General features: G+C 40.2%; 1 protein-coding gene across 4 annotated transcripts in view; it reads right to left on the reverse strand.

Moving 5' to 3' along the window:
• Window positions 1-22,409, reverse strand: part of TENM3 (teneurin transmembrane protein 3) — a 657,699-nt gene that overhangs the window by 343,946 nt on the left and 291,344 nt on the right. The window contains exon 1 of one of the 4 annotated variants that reach the window (XM_062213568.1): window positions 15,623-15,683. The exons of the other annotated variants lie outside the window; for them this stretch is intronic. The gene's annotated coding sequence lies outside the window, so the exon portion shown is untranslated. Of the gene's footprint in view, window positions 1-15,622; window positions 15,684-22,409 lie in introns of those variants that run through there. 4 annotated transcript variants of the gene reach the window in all.

Consider the following 22,409-nt stretch of genomic DNA (forward strand, 5'->3'; position numbering starts at 1 on the left):
GAGAAAATGATTCAGTCCATTGTATCTGTACGTGAAAACAACCTGGTAAGAGCTCAGAGGAGGCTATAATGAGCATGAAAGTAGTCTGCATTCACTCTCTAAGGGGAATTGAGATTTTAGGAAGAGTTGACAAGGGGAAAAGAAAAAGGCACACTAATAGAAATAACCTGTATGAAAGCTTACCACATCAAAAAAGAACACCAACCTGGAAGTCAGCTGCAATTTTTTAGTCCTACATCTGACATTACTTTAACTGTATAAATTTTAAAAGGTCATTTGATCTTTTTGGGTCTTGGTGAGATCATTTATTCAATCTGACAAATACTGAACACCAATGATGGCCAGGTACTGTTCTGGATTCCTGTGGGTATCAGGGAAGTCCCAGTGCCTTTGTGAAGCTCACATTGATAAACTGTAAATTTTATGAGATTTAAGAGGAAATCATGAATTGAAAACTATAGGAGAACTCCATCACTGTTTTTTCTACTTCTACCATTTCTCTTTTATAATTTACCCAGAGAAATTTTCTCTGTGTTCTATGCCAAATCCCTGGTGAATCCCCAAATGAACACCTCAACCCTTTAATCTGAGATTCAATGTTTTCCATGTCCTGCACTTATCTTCTGAAATCCTCCTTCAGGAACTTCAAGCTCCAGGTAGGTTATTTGATATTTTCCAAATAAACTTTATCGTTCCTACTTTTACAACTTGCTTCCATGCCTCTTTGTGCCTGAAATGCCTTTGTTCTATCATTTATCCATAACCCAACCCTTTGTTTTTAAAAAATATTTATTTATTTGAAGGGGACTGTGACAGAAAGAGACGGAGACGCAGAGAGATCTTCCATCTGTTGGTTTACTCTCCAAATAGCCACAAAGCCAGGTCTGGGGCCAGGCTGAAGCCAAGAGCCAGGAGCTCCATCTTGGGTCTACTACATGGGCAGTAGGGCCCTAAGTACTTGGGCCACCTTTTGCTGCCTTCTAAGGTGCCTTCCAAGGAGCTGGACTAGAAGCTGAGCAGCCCTGACTCAAACCGGCACTCCAATAAGGGATGCCATTGCAAGCAGTGGCTCAATCTGCTATGCCACAACACAAGCTACCTTTTATTATGCTTAAGTATTTTCTTGCTGTGACACTATGATTTTCTGAGCAGGAGAAAGATAAGGCCAAGGTGATATCTAAGCAAGATAATTTGCCTTTTTGGGTTGGAGAAGAAAGTTTGAGTCAGGAAAGCTAGTAAGAAAGATATAAGATTTGATTGTGACTACATGATAATAAGTTGATCCAAAAAAAAAAACCTCATCTGGTTTGTAAAATCAGCAGTTTTTGATTACTGATTGAGTACACAGATAAATGGGAAGAAATTAGTCTAAATGGACTCAAAATTGTATGATTATGAATAAGATGATAAAGAGTCCACCAGGTGGCACATAGTAGGGTTTAAATGAATACTGAGTAGATTCACTTTAAAAATTCATGAACTGATTTTAAGAATAAGTTCTTAAAATATACTGTAGTTAAATTACATATCAACTTCTAATTCTACAGGAAGATTTAAAAATTGCTATATTAATGAATAATTATACTGTAAAGCATAATGCATGCTCAGTTAAAAAGCATCATTTAAAAAAGAAATCAGGTTCAATACTATTTATCAACCTCACAGAAAAATATACAGAATGGGTCTGTTACTATATTTAAGAGAAGTAGGGGTTGTGTGATGCATAGCATGTATAGAATATTATAAATGGCTGTTAATGTTAAATATCCTGCTTTATTGAAAATTAAATGCTACAGACAGCTAAACACCTCTATGATTCCTCCCATCTGTCTTCTCCCTTTCCAAGAAACCTCTAACATGTAGGTTGTATAAATCCTTCTCACACACAGAACTCTAGTTTTTTCATCCATGAAAGAAATAGGCACATTTGTAAGACTGACATATCAGTCATTCTTGACATACTTTCAAAGGTCTGAGGGACATGGAATTTAACGATAAGTTGAGTGCAAAAAATTTTTTAAATCCAGGCACAGTATTTTCATAATACACATTCTCCTTGAATTTTTTGAGGATCCCCCCCCTACAAATAAACTTCAAAAATTTTTTGCACCAAAATAAGCTTAGCTATTAATTACATTTCTCTATGAACTTTCTGAAGTACTCTTGTGTTTGTGCAATGTGAATCAGATTCTGGGCTAATAATATTTCATCAAAGTATAGTTGAATAAATCATGTTTTTAAAAAGTGTAACAGAATCGTCCTGAACAGAAAAGGTAAATTCACTTGAAATTTTACTCTTGAAGAACTTAAGAAATAAAAAAAAAATCTCAATCTCAGTATATTTTTACCTCTCTTCAGGTTAAAGGTGCTGTGCTCAACGGTCATGGTGATCGCCTACAGTTTCATCAAAATTTAGAACTAGTTATCTCTGTTTCATAGTATTTCCATGTGCACACCACAGAAAACAATGACATCTTCAGGCGGTCTCCTTCCAATGAGGTACCTATTTAGAGTGTGAAGCATACCCTAAGCATTTAAAAGTAGGCATCTTGTTATTGCTAAATGAGATAGTCCTGCAAATAGGGACAATGGAAAAATTTTAGAAAATACACAGGAGATATTTTCCTTACTAAAAAGACATCAATTTTCCTTCTCCACACACAGACATTTAAAACCCTGACAACTGGGGCCGGCATTGTGGTAAAGGCAGTTAAGCAGCAACAATGCCAACATCCCATACTGTAGCACTGGTTCAAGTCCTGGCTGCTATGCTTCCAATTCAGATCCCTGCTCATGGACCTGGAAAGGCATCAGAAGATGGCCCAAGTATTCAGGCCCCTGTCACCTACGTTGGAGACCTAGATTAAGTTCCAGGCTCCTGGCTTTGGCCTGGATGAGCCCTGGCCATAAAGGAGTGAACCAGGCAATAGAAGATTTCTATCTGTTTCTCCCTCTCTCTGTCACTCTGCTTTTAAAATGAATGAAACTTTAAAAAAGTGAAATCTAGACTATTTAATTCTACATATGTTCTGCTTCAACTAAGGTGCAAAGAAAAATTGTTAGTTTACAATTCTAATGACCAGCTCTTGAGAAACTGAAATTTTAATCAGTATTAATATCTAATATTAATTAATAAGCATTTTAATAAATGAGGTGTTTACATCGCTAAGTATGAAAGCAGGGGCCGGCGCCATGGCTCAACAGGCTAATCCTCTGCCTGCGGCACCGGCACACCAGGTTCTAGTCCCGGTCAGGGTGCCGGATTCTGTCCCGGTTGCCCCTCTTCCAGGCCAGCTCTCTGCTGTGGCCAGGGAGTGCAGTGGAGGATGGCCCAAGTCCTTGGGCCCTGCACCCCATGGGTGACCAGGAGAAGCACCTGGCTCCTGCCTTCGGATCAGCGCGGTTTGTCGGCTGCAGCGCGCCGGCCACGACGGCCATTGGAGGGTGAACCAACGGCAAAAGGAAGACCTTTCTCTCTGTCTCTCTCTCACTGTCCACTCTGCCTGTCAAAATAAATAAATAAATAAATAAATAAATAAAATAAAATAAAAATAAAATTGAAAGCAAACAGTTTTTTTTCAATTTATGAAGACCTTGGACTTTGAATTTCTTCCTTAACTGGAAGCATAAAAGAGTGAGTTTTGCTTTTTGTATAAAATGTAATATGCATGAAATTTTAGTACACTTTAAAGAAATCAAAGATTTTATTATATACTCACAGACCTCAGTAGTTTACAAGGCCTACTACTCATTTAGGACAATTTTAAATGTTGAGTTATTCATTTTTATTCATTTGAAAAGCAGAGCAAAAGAGGGGCGGAGAAAGAAAGAGAGGGAGACAGAGACATTTTCCATACATGACTCACTCCCAAAATGCCTAAAACACCTAGAACTGGGCCAGGCTGAAGCCAGGAACCTGCACTCCATCTGGGTCTCCCACATGGGTAGTAGAAGCCCAAATGCTTGAGCCACCATCTGCTACCTCCAACAATCAGAGGTTGTGGGCCAGCATTGTGGGGTAGTGGGTTAAGCCATGGCTTGGGAAGCCCACATGCTATTACTGTGGAGTGTCTAGCTTTTCGTACTGACTCCCCTGATTCTAGCTTCCTGCTAATGCACACCCTGGAAGGTCGCTGTGTTGGCTCAAGCACCTGGGTTTCTGTCGCCCATGTAGGAGACCAGGATTAAGATCCAGGTTCCAGCAGCTACTGGATAATAAACCAGCAGATGGAAGATATCCGGTGTATGTCTGTATCTCTCTTTCTCTCTCTGCCCTTCAAAATAAATATTGTTTTTAAAATCCAAGCAATTATACATTAAAAATTACAAAATTTTAGTTTCTGAAGTAATAAATCAAACTGTTCTGCTTATTACTGATACCTTAGTAGCAACATACAAATTGGGCTTTATTGTATGGTCACCCAATTCTTAAAAATACTAGAATTGATCCAGGTGAATATTATTGTCTTCATAGTAGCCAACTTAGTTGGACAGTTGAATGCCTTTTTCAGATGGTTTAGTCATCTGTCAACATAATACTGAAATTTCTCTTTTGAGAAGTCCTTGTGGGATTTTAGCATTATGTTTTCTGAACATAACTGATATGAATACTATCCCTTAAAAACTGATCACATTTTCAATTTTGTTTATTTATTTGAAAGGCAAAGAGACAGAGAGAGAGAGTGAGAGGCTAAGGGAGGGAAAGATCTGTTGGTTCATTCCCCAATTACCAGCAACAACTGGTCTGGGCCAGGGCAAAATCCAGAGCCAGGAACTCAATCCAAGTATTCCACTTCGGTGGCAGATACCCAAGTACTTGAGCCATCACAGCTGCCCCCCAGGATGTACATTAGCAGGAAGCTGTATCAGAAGTGCAGCCACAGGGGCCAGTGTTTTGGCACAGAGGGTTAAGCAACCACCTGCTGACACCGCATCCTATATGCCTTTCAAATAAGTAAATAAATGAGGAGGAGGAGGAGGAGAAGGGAAGAAGAGAGAAGAGGAGGAGGATGGAGGGAGGATGTGAGGGAAGGAGGAAGAAAAGGGGGGGAGGAGGAGGAAGAGAAAGGGGAGGAGGAGGAGGAGGAGGAGGAGAAGCAGCAGCAGCAGCAAGGCCTGGAATCCAGGCTTTCCAATATGGAATGTGGGAAACCCAACCACTGTGCCCGTAATCCAATTTCTGATAGTTGAGTTTGTATGGCCTATGAAAAAGGTAAGTAATGAAACTAGTTAAATTGGTATTTGATCAAAATGAGGCATATGCATATAACAAGAACTATTTTTGCATCCTGCAAATAAACTCAATTTCAAAAGAGTAGTTTCAAAAACGTTTTGGTTAATGGCAGAGTAATGAAACATGGGAACAGGAATAATCGACTCATAATGAGGATAACCCCTTCATTTTCATTATCTCTGTTACAATCAAAGCCCAATGCAGCAAGCATATGCAGTCCTCGGCACACTAAACTGGAGTAAGGGCACTCCTTACCCATGGCCCCTCTACAGCAGGTGTTTTCTCTTTAAGCAAGTGATAGAACCAGCACAGAGCTCCAACTTCCCTAACCAATGATACCTTCACAAGAAGTACACAACAGGAGTGGGGCTGTGGTGCAGTGGATTAAGCTGCCATCTACAGTGATGACATCCCATGTGGGTGCTGGTTCAAGTCCCCACTGCTCTACTTATGATCCAGCTTCTTGCTTATGTGCCTGGCAAAGCACAGGAAGGTGGCCCAAGTGCTTGGGCCCCTACATTCATGTGGGATACCCAGAAGCTCCTGGCTCCTGGGTTGCTGCCACCTAGGGAGTGGCAGTGGATGGAAGATCTCTCTTTCAAATAATTTAAATATTTTTTAAAAAGTGCAAAACATGCACAGAAAAAGGACATATATGTAAAAAATAAGCTTGACTCAGAACAAAATGTAAAAATGTATCACGTATTTCACTTGCTCATGCTGTTTCATTATCATTTTGATAAAGAACTGAAGAAACTCTATGGAATGTCTACAAGAAACCACGGTGGTGGAAGCCACTGATCTGATGGTACTTCTGTCCTTTTACAGTGCAATCCAGAAAAGCCAAGCAACTTTTTCAAGATCACACCACCAAATAATAGCTGGCTAATTTACTTGACTTCCTAAGCAGAGGGTCTCAGCAGACCAAAACCATAAAAACAAGACCACCGCCAGAGTAGTCTCGGACACAAAGGAGTAAATACAAACATAATTTATCATTTTGCCTGGTTCAATAAATACCATTTTGATGTGTTAATAGCCTTTAACAGTAAAAACATTAGCCATCAATTAAATAAACAAGCCATTAAATGGGAAATAGAAGTGTCAATAAAGGCATAATCTACTAATTTTCTAATCAATGATGCTAATCATTGCTGGATATTAATCAGGCAGTGGACATTAGCCATACCAGAGATGATCATTTATGATCACGCCTCACTAAAGAAGATCTAAAGAAAGGTTCCAGTGTTGTGGCACAGCCGGTTACACTGCTGCTTCCAACATCAGCATTCCATATGGGAGCACGGGTTCAAGTCCCAGCTGCTCTCCTTCCAATCCCTGCTAATGAGCCTGAGAAGGTAGCAGATGATGGCCCAAGTATCTGGGCCTCTACCACCCATGTGGGAGACCAAGGTGGAGTTCCTTGCTCCTAGCATCAGCCTGGCCCAGATTTGGCTGTTGTAGCCATTTGGGGAGTGAACCAGTAGATGGAAGAGATCCCCCTCCCCTCTCTTGTTCTGCCATTCAGATAAAACATAAATGAACTGTTAAAAAATTTCAAGTATAAAAATGATTAAAAGCATAACAGAGTACAAAACACATATGCCCTCAACAGATACTTGCTGATAAATGATTTGACTGGAGCAAATATGAAACTTTCTAACATTCAATGGTTACAATGTTTATGAATAGCTACATTTACGGGTATCATATTTCTGGTATACAATAGCAAAGAGAATTTACACACACAGCAAAGTCAAAACTAAAATCGAGACCCAACTGGAGGACTACGTTGGCGTTCTTCTGTAATGAAGGATATGGATTTGAGATTAGGACAAGCCTGAGTCCCCAATCTCATTTTGAAAGTTAGTCCTTCAATAACTTTATGCAAATTATTTAACCTCGTTAAGCCTTGATTTTCTCATCCACAAAATGATATTTACTTCACAAACAGCCTGCTACATACTGGATGTTTTATTAACCGGTCATAATAACTGTTTTTAATACAAAAAATGAAGCCAAGTCAGGGGCTCTGGGACACTCTGTTAACAGAGTGATGGGGCCAGCTTCAGTCATTCCCAAATGAGAAAGGAACATGACACAGTACATGCACATCACTGTTCAAACCCTGCTTTCCCTCCAACTAGCAATCTACTTGATTTTTCTGTGCCTCAGCTTACAGTGGTGATCATAAAGAGTGCTTACCTCCATGACTTGTTCTGGAAATGAAATAATCTCCACACAGAAGGGTTAACACAGAGACAAGCTCTTAGAAACACCTGATAAATGTCAGCTCTGCTACATCTCGGCTTCTCTCGCTAAATGTGGAGTCTGGATTATGGGATTTTGAAGATTCTCTTCAGGTCCACAAGTTTTAAAAATTCTATGCATTTTCATAGAAGTTAGGTTTTAAAACTGGCTTTTAAAATTCCGTGGGTTTTTGTTAAGATTGATGAAGATGGGGCAAGAGAGTAGAAAAAATTTATTTTCTCCTTCTTTTAGCATTCCAAACTTGTAAATCTTTTGGTGGTAAAAAACATTTCTTTTCTGTCCTTTTAGCAATTCTTATCTATTCATCTTCTTGTAACAAAAACATGGAAGGCATACTGGCTCTTGTTCCAAACTGGCATCCTAAAAAATGTGTCTTCCCAGCTTCACTCACTCAATTAAGAACTTTGTCACAAGTATCTTAATCAGTGTTCCTAAGTTTCAAATGAATTGTGCATGCAATTTTAGCAGTGTTTTTCTAACTTCAATCTACTAATACACTGAATTTCTGACAGTCCCGAATCATGGAAATTAACAATTGGCTTCAGCTAAACACCTAACTGGAACTCAGATACCCCCAAATCTCACCTGAACAAAAGCACAATGAATAGAAGTATTAGGCTAAAGAGGCATCTCAAGAAACAAAACTAAAAATTAGCTCTGAGTATTTACTCAGTAACATTCCATTCCTATTCATGCATAATTACAACAGTAAAAGATAATGTTGGTTGTCTGATCCATAAGAAATCTAAGTTCAGAGGCAGCATTGTGGCATAGTGGATAAAGCTGCCATTTTAGACAATGGCATCCTAGATGGATTCTCGTTTGAGTCCAGGCCGCTCCACGTCTGACCCAGTTCCCTGCAAATGTGCTTGGAAATGCAGCGGCATGTGGTCCAAGTACTTGGGACCCCACCACCCACCTGGAAGACCAGAATGAAGACCCTGGTTCCTGGCTTCAGTTGTAGCCATGTGGGGAGTGACCCTGGTTCCTGGCTTCAGTTGTAGCCATGTGGGGAGTGACCCTGGTTCGTGGCTTCAGTTGTAGCCATGTGGGGAGTGAACCAGCAAATGGAAGATTTCTCTCTCTTTCTCTCTAACCCAGACTCTCAAATAAGTGAAGAGGAAAAGAAGAAGTTCATAGCATGAAAAGGGAAGAAAATGGAAAACCAATCTTAAAATTTATACCTATACTTGACCTGTACAAGTAATACTTACAAGGAGTGTGATGATTAGGAGAACAAGTTTGGAATCACATAGGACTATACTCAATCACTGTTTACCATTTAATATCTGCATAACCTTGAACTTGACCTCTATAAGTAACAATTTCCACATCTGTAAAATGGGTAAAAAAAAAAATCCCTCTGCAAAGGAACATTGTGAAAATAGGAAATTATGTCTGTTGAACATTCAACACAGTAAAAGCTCTGAAATGAGAGATAACAGAATATTAGGCATTGTCATACAGTGTCATTTTAGACTGGGGACACCTAGCCCTCAACAATTTGGGTAAGATTATTGTATTTTAACAACATAACTGATGTTCATATTGGTGACCTTCAGTAGTCAAAAAATTAAATTACATTTAATATACGTCCTCACTAAGCATTTAAAAAACATGTATTATAGTGCTGGTTAGTAAATACTAGACCTGAAAGAACTTGGCCCCTGGAGGGGAGAGAGAAATATAAACAAATGATTACACTCTAATGTGTTAAGTGCTGTAATAGAAATATGTATCAGGAACTATGGAAACTTAGAGAAAGGAGAAGTCAGCTTTGCCCCGGGCACTTAGGAAGGGCTTATAGAGGACAAAGGGCATGCAAGTAGGCATTTAAAAGACCTGTGAGATGGTAGGAACCAGCACCTAGAGCACAGCGTGGAAATGCAGATGCATATGTGCAAAGGTATGAGTGAAAAACTGGGAATGGCAACCAGGATGACAGTGTGGGTGCAGGGAATGAGAGAGAGAGAGAGAGAGAGAGAGAGAGACTGACTGACCGACCTCCAGACAGCAGGGCAACCATATTGGAAAGCTATGTAAGAGATGAGGAGTCTGAATGTGTAAGCCCAGATGGTAGGAACACAGTGAGGTATGGGAGAGTCTATAATACATTTTAAACATATTTCATTCTAACGCATTTGTTTTTCAAATAAAAGGTTCTCAAAAGAATAAATCCTTTCAAATTAAAAAAATGTGACTCTCCTGAAGGAACTATTTTTGGTGACTTCCAGTTCCTGACATTTTAGTGTTACATAATTCACAGCATGATGATAAGGTGATAACTGCTAAGGTTTAAAATAATATCTTAGGTATTTTGATAACAGGCCAATTTTTTTTCTTGCTTATTTTTTTTTTCTTATTTTTATTTCTTATTTTCTTGCTTTTTTTCTGTACTTCGGTTTTGTTAATTGCAATAAAGAAGACATTCAATAAAAAGGAAAGCATAAGCTAAACTCCAATCAGTAACGTTTGACAGCTTTGCCTAGGAAAATAAAATAGTATGCGGCACTTAATTGCTTTAACCGGAGTTTCCAAAAAAGGCTAGACCTTGTACGGTGTTTAATAAGACTCTTCCTCTTACTTAACAATGCTTGTTCAGATATTTAAGCAAGAATTCCATTTTATTGGAGTTGATATAAAATACATCACAAGTAAAATACTGCTCATAAAGTTGAGAAATATAAACCATAAATCGTATGGTTCTTGTTTTAAGTTCTTAAGGGAAGTGACGGCTCTCGAACAGCAGCAACAGCACCACTAAAATTCGCATAACCTTCAAGTAAACATACTTAGGCACTTGTTAAAACAAACATTATTCCCACTGCTAAAATTGAAGTTGGCAAGTCTCTCCTCTTAATAGCTTAAAAAACAATTTGAAAAGTAAAAGAATAGCAGCTTCTTTGCAAAGGGCTAATCGTGATCATTAAAAGACCCTTAAGAGCAAATACAGAGTGGTCAGCCAGCCTGAGTACCTTAATTTTTAATGAAGGGATATTTCCACATATATTGACAGACAGAATGCAACTTCTGCAGGAAAATCCACTGTCACTGAAAGGGAACTAATTTTAATTCTCACCGTTACCGTGATGATCTACAATGGAAGGCAACGGTATTTGAAAACAAAAAGAAGGAAATATGATAAGGTGGTATGCAAAAATCTGCCAGTGATAAAACAAGCAGGGGTGGCTGTCATAAAATAGCCACATGGCTTTTTCCACCTCCATCAAGGTCACTTTGCTGATGATGGGCTCAATAAGAAGATAATGCATTTAACCACTTTCCTTGCATCTGACTTCGACCTCACAAATCCAAATGGTCTTGTTTAACTACCCTGGCCTTTCAGCATTTCCCTGAACAAAGATAATTAAGGAGATGTACTGCCCCCTACTATCACAGGAATTGAAAGACAAATAAACTTTTAAGAGCACAGCCAGGTGTCTACTCCACTAATGTACAACTTATAAGCAGGAGGTAAAATGAAATAATGGTTAAATAATTATAAAAGGTTAACAATGTTAAATTTGTTCTATAAGGTAATTTTGTTTTACTTAAAGGAAAAGGCATAAAAAGAGTTCCAGACGACATTTCTGGGTCCTAGACAGCAAATCCTCTTTTTCTGCAGGAAACAGTTTAAGACTAAGGGGAAAACAGAAGCTGTGCACAAACAGGAAAAAAAATGTATTGAAACTTTCAAGTACATTTTAATTTTTAAAAACTTTTATGATAATATATACATGTAACTAGAAAAGACTTATGCCCTTTTCAGTTAGCATATCTGTCATTCTGGAACACTTTACAATACCTTCTGTAGAAAATGAGATGTTCATGTGAGACAGTACTTAATATTAAGGGAGGAGAATAACACTCAAGAAAACTTTTCCTTTTATATACTATAGCACATATTTCCCCAAACCTAACTGTTATTTAAATGTAAGCTGCCCTCAAATAGTTGTTATTTCAATTATTATTCTATCCTTGTGAAATAAATTTACCATTGCTACCATCTATGACATACATTGTTTCTGGAATACTGAGTTGAAATAGTAAAAATTAAGACTAAATACTTGGAAACTTAAAGGTAGGCTTTGTAATTGAACAGTTAAGTCAGTAACTCAAATTAACATACAAACATCAATTTCAAAACTGACTTCTTAAATATTAAAATAAGTACCATTTCAAACCTGCCAAATACATAAAATCAAATAATCTCTACATGTTATTATTCTCTATGGGAACAAAATAGACTCATAGCAAAAAACAATACATTCCAGACACTTAAAGTGAGATCTCAATTCAGGTTAAGGGTCCTAGACATAAATAACAATCACAAATATTTTATTTATTTTACACTATCTTTTGCGAGGGAAATCTGCAATATCTAACAACCTGATAAATCTAAACATAATGAATTTCAAATGTAAAATCTCTTGTATAAGATACATGAAGTGTTACTTTGGCTTTTAAATATTCAATTTATAAGGATATGCAATCATATTACGTAAGATTACTGCCAAAACAACACTTAGGACTAGTAACTCAAAATCTCTGTGTATGTGCTTGGGACTTGCCTAGATCAATGTGACAGAGCAAAAACCTTGCTAATAATCCTATTCTCAGCATTTGGGAATCTTCTCGCTCCTCTCCCTACACCTCTACACCCCTAACATCCGGTACCTTCCGTTCCACTGCTCGTGTTTGTGACTGTGGCTGCATCAGCTAGGAGCCAGGTCACTGGAAGATCTAACTTACTGAACACTCTTCTAGTTGTTGCTTAGGCTTTTAGCCCCAACTATTTATAAGTTCTGGTCTAACCCAGGAGGGCACAGTTTACAGTCCAAAAACAAAAAACAAACAGAACCACACAAACTACAGCTCCTTATTTATTTATTTATTTACTTTAACATAACACTCCTATCTTCCTCATGGCACCATTTTCCTAACATCCAAATATCCTTAAGGAAGTCAGCTATTTCTCAAGTGCTAGGTGTTGCAGACTCTTTTTCTATGGTTAAACAGAATAATTATAGCCATATTTAAAGGTACATATGTATATATGTCTATGTATACATATTTTTTCAGAGTAAGCAATGCATAATGAACCAGTAACATATCATGCTAGTAGAAAGTTTAAACTTCTTTAAAGAAAAGTTAATACAGAAATAACTCATTTGGATAAAAATTCCTAAAAATTTTCTCCTCTATTCAGCATTTACATCTGGACTGCTAGAAAGGTGGTTTGCTACAAATCTTTACTCATAACTGTTTAAAGCAAAGCCTAGGAAACAAAATAAATTACAAACATAAAGAATTGATGTTCTAAAGCCCCACCTCTTAATTGCATATCAGAGCTGAAAATAGATCTTTCTTTCCTCCACTAATTGAATGAGTCTTGTTAAACCTCTGGAAATGCACTTTAGAAAACACAAGAATACAGCTTAGAACAGGTTCTTTAATTTGGGTCATTTTCTGTTACTTGCAGTAGTGACGGGTGCTTAGCAACGCTATTCTGGTGGCTCTTTTAAGGAAATGAATACCTGGAATACAGCATTTTAATCTATTTTATGGCATTAATTATCAAGATCACTGCATTTAGACAGTGCCTCCTTTGCCACTTTTGTACATTATGAAAGACAAGAGTCCCACGATAAACTGAACATATTATTTCAGATGACAGAAGATTCTGTATGCCTCTTACCAAGTTCTAAAAAAAAAAAAAAAAAAGGACATAAAAATCTAACAATAAACAGCAGCATCCGAAAGCGTTGGTTTAAGTATTTAGACAAGGTCATTATCTGAAAATCAGTGTTCAGACATTTGCAAAAAGAATCCAGGTTCAGTCACCTTTCTTTTCCTAAATATTTGAGAATTACATCGTACTATGCCAAACACTAGGCCACTGATAACTACAGAACGTGACGCAACACAACCAAAATTTAGCAAAGATTTTATTTGGCGGTTAAAGATTTGAAATGCCAACTTCTTAAAAAGAGAACTTGTACAGCAGAAAGAACAAGGAGGATATCACTGAAATCATGACCAAGGTGTTCACTTCCTGAGGACCAGAACGTGCTCCAATGCTTATCAAGACGAACAGGAAACAAGACAAAATACAGAGCTACCAAGTAGTTCCTAAGAAATCAAACTGCCATTGTATAGTCCATAAATGCCCATTAACCTCCTATGAGTAACCTCTAGCACAGTTTAAGAAACTAGTCATTAAAAGCACTCAAGACACTTCGGTTTGTTTTTTTATTTTTTTCCTGATCTCGACTGTCACTGTTACAACTCTTTGAACTTTTCCTCAAAATTTCACAATTCATTTCAGATTTCGCCTCCTTTAGACCGAGGGTGAGGCTCTTTATACATCACCATTCTTCCCTATCTTCACAGCTAATAAGAGATCAAGTGACTCCTCTTTGTCTGCAATACATCCTTCCTAATTTCAGTTCTTAAAGGCCAGCGTTTTGAGGCATTTAACACTGAGACCCCAAAGATGAACAAGGAACCAGGTTACACAATCTGCAGTCGTATCATTTAAGTTTCAGCCCATCTATTAATGTCTCATCAGCATCTCTTTAAATTAATCATACTTTATCCTGGATTTCCAGGGCATCATCAAATTGAGTCAATCACAGCCTAAAATGGGACAACACCAACGTTTCTCAAGTTTTTTAACCTCTTGAAAACACATGGACTCGGCTTGGGGTTTTGGGGTTTTGAACATCACAGCTGCATTTTAATGCCTGGGAATCCGCTGAAAACAGAAAACGTGGAGCACAGACAGTATACACTGCACCAGAATATTCCGCCTGCTCAGAGGGAGGCTTAGGAAGTTCCCAGTCTTTCCAAAATGCCTTCTCTGGCTATTTTCAATCCCTTCTTAAGAACAACCTTAACAATTAGCACACAGAAGTCTCTGGATGGCTCTCTGAAACATTTAAAACCAGAGAACAAAAGGCTTATTTTAAAAATGAAAACCTTGGCTTGTCCAACTCCAGACGTGAATCTGCTTTCAATTACCGAAAGTATTTCCACTTTAGTGGAAGGGGATCAAATCTTCAACTACACCATCGCAAGGCACTGCATTTGATTATATCAGGCTTTCAGAAGACAGAATGACTTTGTGACACAGGCTCCATCTCTGTACACAGCGTCTGCACGACATTCCAGCGAGACAGAGCCGCGAGCACCCGAGAGCGAGGAAATCTGCCTTCGCACTCATCTTTGTTGTCTGTTACTACAATGCGCACAGACTCGCGAAGGGGCAGTTCGCTGCTTTTACTCTAACACAAAATCGCGCCAAGTTTTTTTCCTAGCAATTCCCAACTCTTTTTTTCCACAGGAGTAACCTGCGCCGAAGCACAGCTGCAAAGTTGAATTCTGGGGGCGCCTCGGCTCTCTACAACCTTCTCCTGACACAAATCACACTCTGCAGAGCACGGCTCTCTTAACGAGCGAGATTGTTTTCAACCTTTTCCCCACACGAAGCAATTAGTGTGATGGATTTTAGTTAACGGAACCAAGGGGCTGATTTATGTAAGACCTCTGCAGATTTCTGAACCTCTCAGGCAGAAGTGATCCAAAATCATTATTGCTAAGATTTGCTCGCAACGAATTCGATAAGCTAAATCACAAAAGTCACAAAACGCAGAAGGAAAAAAAAAAAAACAACCCACAGCTTTACCTCAAAGATTAAGGCAGTATACTACTCATTTAAAAAAAAAAAATCCGTCTAATTAAAAACACCGGGAACAAAAGACTCCCTTCTCCCCGCGGCTACCTGCACCACTCGGGTGACGAAGAGTAAGGGACAAAGTTGAGCTTTCACCTCTTTAAATCTCAAATTTGGTCCCTCAGGGGTTAAAAAGCCACCTCATTTCAGATGCTAATATTGCCTCTGCACCGATTCAAACCCGCGCGGAGCCGCCTCCCATTCCGACACCACCCGGGAAAAAAGCGGAGCCACCGGCCCGGGAGCGAAGCCGCCGCCGCCGGCCCCGGCCCCGGCCCCGGCCCCGGCCCCGGCAGCGAGCGAGCGACCCCGCCGCGCGAGGAGCCGCGCTGCGCCCCGGCCGCCCCAGGCCCCGGCCGCCGCCGCCGCCGCCGCTCACCCACCTTGCCGCGGCGCGCCCTCGCTGTGGCCGTGCGGAGCCGAGCCCGGCGCTGCCAAGTTGCTTCGGTCTGGAGCGTATCATGTTACAGCGCCGGGCTCGGGGCTCGGGCTGCGAGCGGCAGCCAGACATGATAGGCTGAGGCTCCTCTGTTTACACCCGGCCGCCGAGGGGGCGGCGGCGACGCTTAACCCCTTCGCGCCGGGCCGGGCCGCTCGCCGCCGCCGCCGCCGCCTCAGATTCTCCCGGCCCCCTCGCACACTCCCACCCGCCGCGGGTCGGGACGTTTTAACGGCCATGCCCCCAAACGAAGACCTGAAAACAGTACCGAGAACTGCTTGCAGGCACGCTTTCAAGACCGTCATAGGTTTACACTTACACACACACACACACACACTCTCGCTCTCGCTCTCCTGAAACATCAATATTCTCGAGTGTGGTTTTGCAGGCTGCTGTGGATTTTGCAAAATAGGTTTTTCCTCTCTCAGCACTACTTTCCCGTGCTCACAAAAGCAGCTCTTCCCAACCCATGAATGAAGCCCGACCCTTGGTCTGCCACCATTCACGCCTCCTCACACATCCGAGGTGTTTACTTAATGCGGGCGGCGGTGCAGGCCCACGCCCCACGCCCCACGCGGCCGCGGGACGCGGTGCTCGAGGCGGCGGCCCGCGGGCCCGGGCACCAGTGGGCAGCCGGGGCCCTCCGGGGGAGCGCCAGCGGGGAGCGCCAGCGTGCGGGTGGCTGTCGCCTTGCAGCGCCGCGGGGACCCGCGCAGCCCGCGCTCGCCCACGCCTCGGCCGCTTCACGTGCTCCCGGGCGGGCCGGAGCGTGGCGGGGGACGCCGTGCGCCCGGTCCTCGCCGCCGTCGCGGACTCCCATGGACGCTAACGAGAGTCGGCCCGGGAAGCTGAGGCGCGGGTCTTCTGGGCTGGGGGCTCGGGTTCCTCTCCGTGACGCGGCAGGGCCGGACAGCCGTGCTCCGGAATGGCTAATGTGCTGTTCTACCTAGCTTTACTTTGAAATAAAAGATGCGTCTGTATTGCTGCAGTTAAATTTTTCTTTTTAAAAAAAATGTCTTTTTCTCTCTCTAGATTCCCTTTGTATCATTAGTTGTGCGTTGCCTCCAGTGTAACGTCCCTCCGTCCTTTAATTTCTTTCTTCCAGAATATTCCATGCCCTTCAGCCCCTTTGGCCATTAAACTGAGGATTGACTGACTCAAATGTTCGGTAATTTTCAGATTCACCGGTGTTTCCTTTCAATCCCTCCAAACCCCCGCAAGCATTTTTATAAATGAACAAGAAAGACAACTAGAAGTACTTTACATCCCAGTACTGATAGCAATCAACATCTTTTATCAGCTCTCATTCCACATCTTAACTACCTTCTAAATGCAGACTTAAACCAGAAAATTAATAGTTTAAGAAAGGAAGGCTCAGCGTTCTCCCTTCGTTTATCAATGAGATGAGATGATTACCTTCGGGATTGCTCTTCTCTCACCCCCTCTTTCCTCTGGTAATGACTAAACCTTTTCCTCAGTCCCGCAATCCAACAGCGAGTTCTTTATCTTCTTTAGTGCGTTATCTTTATCTAGACTTTTGTCACTTTTTCTTGTGTCTAATGCTACGGGAATGTGAATACAGCTCCTCCACCTCTTTGTGGAGGTTTTACTGTCTCAATTTCCAGTACTAACATGTCCATCGTCAAACATGCAAATATTTCATGTTACCCCGTGTAACATGTCCATCGTCAAACATGCAAATATTTCATGCTACCCCGTGTTTAAGCCAGGTCTACAGCTTGGCGTTTTCTTTCAATAACTCTGGCTCTTCTGAAACCTCGAATCACAAGCACATTCTATTACAACTTGATGAGCACAGTCATCCTATCCATTCTTCCCTTAATGATCAAAATAACTAACTCGTGGATTGGGGCGTTTACATTATTAAGATATCATGAATATTGTTTACACACAGCACAGCAATTATTTTAAAAATGTAAACATTCTTTTGATACAGCCTAAATTTCAAAGTTAAGTTAGGGTTTTGAAATTCTTCCTCTCTTCAGTAAAATTGGGTCAAAAAAGAGAACAATAGATATTTTGTAGGGCACCCAAAGACTTGTATGCTTTCTTAAATAAATATCTCCCTAAGACATAATATTGTGAAAAGGGTCTTTACACAGACTTTGTAATGAATTCGACTCTTCTTGGGGTGGGAAGGGCCTCAGATAAACACTGCAGCTCCTTAAGACTATCAGGAAGGGTTGTTCAACTGCAATTTCAGATGGATTAAAAGGCAGCAAATAGCACATTTAAAATTTGCCAGGAACCAAGTCTTATCTACACATCACAAATGCATCCCTTGAGTTTTGACAAACACAAGTTAGCAGATCTGGACTGGCACTAGAACATGAGAACACATTCTAATGGGAGAATGACAAGTTTAAGATCTTAAATAAATCATCATTTGGGTCAAGACCGAATCTCAAGAAGACTGATATCTGGCATGCTTGTTTCCCCGGTTGAGTGCTATGTAAATTGGTCACTGATTGATAGCATTTATTAAAATTCCAATTTAAAATGCTAATTAAGCAATGCCCATCTATGAATATCAGATACAGGTTACGCCGATTTTCATATTGGACTCTATTGGAATATTCTTTATGGATATTGACTTCTGTCCTTTCTTAATACAAAGCTAATTATTTTCATTTCAACAAAGAAAATATCCCCTGAGAATGATTAAGAATTAACTTTGAACAAAGCTGAGCAGCAGCAGCAGGGCATGGGGGAGGACAGAGGGACAGATGGGTTCAAGTAGTTTCTAATACTGAAAAGTAAAGGATGGTTTCTGTGTACATGGAAGGACCTCACAAAGTTTATAGAAAGCTGTGTAATATGAAAAAAACAGCATGCAGAGATTTCAATATTTTTTACATCAAAATGAACTCCTACTTTAATTCCATTTTCTATGATTTTTTTTGAAGGACCCTCAGATCTTACCAATAAAAGACACATGGTTTTATGGCCACGCCCATTCACACATTAAATCCCTGACATCTTTTAAATACAAAGAATCCACCAAAGAGTTCCTCAGAGACATGTAATAAGGCATAACACGTGTTCGATTTCTACTTCCTTCTGCTACAGCTTGCCATATCAGTGATGTCAGGAATAATTAGCATTAGAGATACTGCCTTCTATAACTTAAGCATTCCTTGTCTAAGATGTGCAGAATTCCCTGCAGTTCCATGAGCAGACACTATTAAATATGTTGAATTATGTGGCTATTTTATGTTGTGAATAAATAACCACATGAAATCATACTTGCAATATTAAATGAATTTTACTTATAACTGAATTTAGTTCTTTAGGCATAAAACCCTAATGACTGCACACCACAAGGAAGATTTTTAAAAATGCATGAACCAAACTAAATCAAAGCAAATTGTATTAAAAAAAAAAAAAAAAGTCCATGCATGAGCTGTTTCAAACCAGCACCAACTTAGCTTCAGAGTAGGAGGGTTAAGAGTGCTTCTGACCCCCCTGAACTTAGGCCAAAAACCTTCCAGAAAAAAACCGGAGTACACACAAAACTGGGATGATTACCCTTCCTGCTAATTATAAATCAACAAATCCCTACTGTCAGAGGTGCCGATACAACATCAAAATCAAACTTGTATAGCTATACTAAATAAGTGACTATGATAAAAGCTAACACTGAGCACTTCATTTTATGACTGGCATCACCCTGAGCATTTGACACTTGCCACTTTGATTTAATTCTCTGAGCCCCTATGAGAAAGCAACCTTATTATTCCCTTCTACAGATGAGGAAACTGGAACTCTAGCAGGGAAGGATATGCTCATATATCCCAGGTTTGATGGACCCCCAGACTGACACCTATTTCACTAGACATTTAAACAATATTGATTCCATATTTTAAACTGGTATTATGCAGTTCATGAACCAAAGCAAATTTATCAGGATAGTCCACATAAAAGAAAAAAAAAACATTTGATTTTTTTTACAGGCAGAGTGGATAGTGAGAGAGAGAGACAGAGAGAAAGGTCTTCCTTTGCCATTGGTTCACCCTCCAATGGCTGCTGCGGCCCACGCGCCGCGGCGGGCGCACTGCGCTGATCCTATGGCAGGAGCCAGGTGCTTCTCCTGGTCTCCCATGGGGTGCAGGGCCCAAGCATTTGGGCCATCCTCCACTGCCTTCCCGGGCCACAGCAGAGAGCTGGCCTGGAAGAGGGGCAACCGGGACAGAATCTGGCGCCCCGACCGGGACTAGAACCCGATGTGCCGGCGCCACAAGGCAGAGGATTAGCCTATTGAGCCACAGCACCGGCTCCAAAACATTTGATTTTTTTAAAATGAGTAATAAGTGGATATGAGAGGTACCTGATTTTCTCCTGTATTTTGAAGTTACCCCAAGAGGTAAAGTGACAAATAGGGTCAATATTAGTATTCTCTGAAAACTAGAATCTTAAAGAGTGATGAAATGGTTAGCAGACATTTCCAAATACCTGATTTAGGGATTCACATAGGATGATATGTATGTGCCTCTCTAGAATGTACTTTGTCTGGGTGAACTCTATAAAACAAATAACTCTGTACTTTTACTTACAAATTTTTCCTTCTTAAATATGTCAAAGAAACTGTTTATCTCACGAAAATTACAGAGCATTGACATCAACTGGTACTTAATAATTGTACAATTACTTTGGTTATATGCCATGAATAAAATTCTAGATTTGATCTTATTTCTTGTAAAGTGTTATTTTGTTAGTAGGACATAACTTTCTAACAGCATGTGGACTCTGTTACGAGCGGACATAAAACTATACTGAAAACCATAATTCCAAGGTCCTTTCTCCAGTAAAGTTCAATTATCATTTACACTGGAAGAAAAATAAAGACTTGAAAACAAAGGCTTATAATAAATATAATAATTTATGTTCTCAAGGGCTAGTATAATATCTAGGCAATTTTTTGGTTTATCACACAGAAAAATCCACCAGCAATATATGTATTTGTCTCAAAATGATCTGAAATGACTCACATCTGAAATCATTTCTAAAAGGTGAGTTCTATTCTTTATTTTTAAAGGTGTTGAATTATGAATTACTTCAGCAAAACAAAAATAAACCAAAAACCTAATGCTTTCCCTTTAGGACTCTTTAGATATGCAATCACATTTGTTGCGCCCAAAGAACTGATCCTCATTTTTTTGTTAATTCAGATGGCTTTAGGCAGGAACCTACTGGGCAGGCTGGGAAGAAGAGGAAGCAAGATCTGGGTGTGTGTGTTTGCACTCCTCACAGGGGACCATCAAGCAAAGCAAAAAGGCTTAGTGAGTGTCAACCTTGTGTTGGCGAGCATCCAAGATGGAGGAAAGACTATGAGGAGAGGAGCTCATTCCTACCTGGTGGTGAGAGGCAGAACAGGGGCAGCAGGGCAGAGCTTCAACAGAAACCTGGATGGCCAACAAGAGTTAGCTGAGGGGATGGATGGCAGGAACTGAGTACATAGCAAGAGCCAAGGCCCAAGTCAAGTCACCAGGTGATCAAAGGCTATGGCAGAAGGCAGCCTGTAGCACAGAGAAGTACACAGAAGGCCAGTGCCATGAGTAAGCCTCTTCCTCGAGGAGGACCAGGGGTGGCCACGATGGAGTGTGTGCTGTCCACCCTGACACATTGACACAGGGTCTGCAGCAAGCAGGACTAATTCCCAGGCCCACCCTGGGACGGCAGGATGTTTCTATGCTTGGTAACTTGATGGGGGATTCACCTTATTTTTTCAGTTTTGAAAATAAGAATATATTGTTGGGGAGCATAATCTGAATGCATTCTTTGATAGTCCAAGTTTAAGAAATGCACAGGTGATAATACAGAGGACTGCATTATTTTATTTATGGGCAACTTCTTCAATCTGGACTATTTCTTTCTAACCATCAGTCCATTTATCTATCCCCGAAACACTAATGTTGGTTCTCAAAAACCAATTTTAATGAAACATTGACAAATTAGATGAAGTATTTTTTAAATTAAATATATTACTCTAATGATTTTGTTTCATTTGTTTGGGCACCAAGAATTGGTTGCTCAATAATGACTAGGGATGAACTGATACTATCAGATGGGCAGTTATCTACAGCGACAATAGCCATGCACAGGTCAAAGCTTTATGGAGCAGCCAGAACACAGAAATCACACAAGCTTCCATATTTACCATTTACAATCTGTAATCTCAAAAAATCTAAAAGGAACCCATATGTCTTAAGATCATTTTTTGCAAGTGGTTTATTTAACATGTCTTTGTGGACAAATGAATGCAGACAATTAATGAGCTATTAGTTTCAGGTGTTTTCATGACATTCTCACATAAAATATATTTTTTGTTTCACAAATTATATATATATATATATATATATATATGCCCAAATTCTTATCTTAAAATGATGAGAGACAGAACACAAGACATCTATTGAGAGAGAGTGAATCTCATCAGCTGGTTCACTCCCCAAATGCCCACAAGAGCCAGGGGCAGAGAAGGAGGGCTACAGAAGCTAAGAGCCAGGAACTTAATCCAGGTCTCCCAAGTGGGAGGCAGGAACCCAATTATTTGAGACATCACTGCTGCCTCCCAGGGTCTGCACTGGCAGCAAGCTAGAGTCAGGAGTCAAACTCAGGAACTCTAAAGTGAGATGCAGACATCCAAAGAAGTGTTTTAAATGCCAAGGCAAAACTCTGCCCCAAAGCATATTTTTATGGTATTTTGTATG

Source organism: Lepus europaeus, chromosome 16 (assembly GCF_033115175.1).
Source record: "Lepus europaeus isolate LE1 chromosome 16, mLepTim1.pri, whole genome shotgun sequence".
Lineage (NCBI taxonomy): Eukaryota > Metazoa > Chordata > Mammalia > Lagomorpha > Leporidae > Lepus > Lepus europaeus.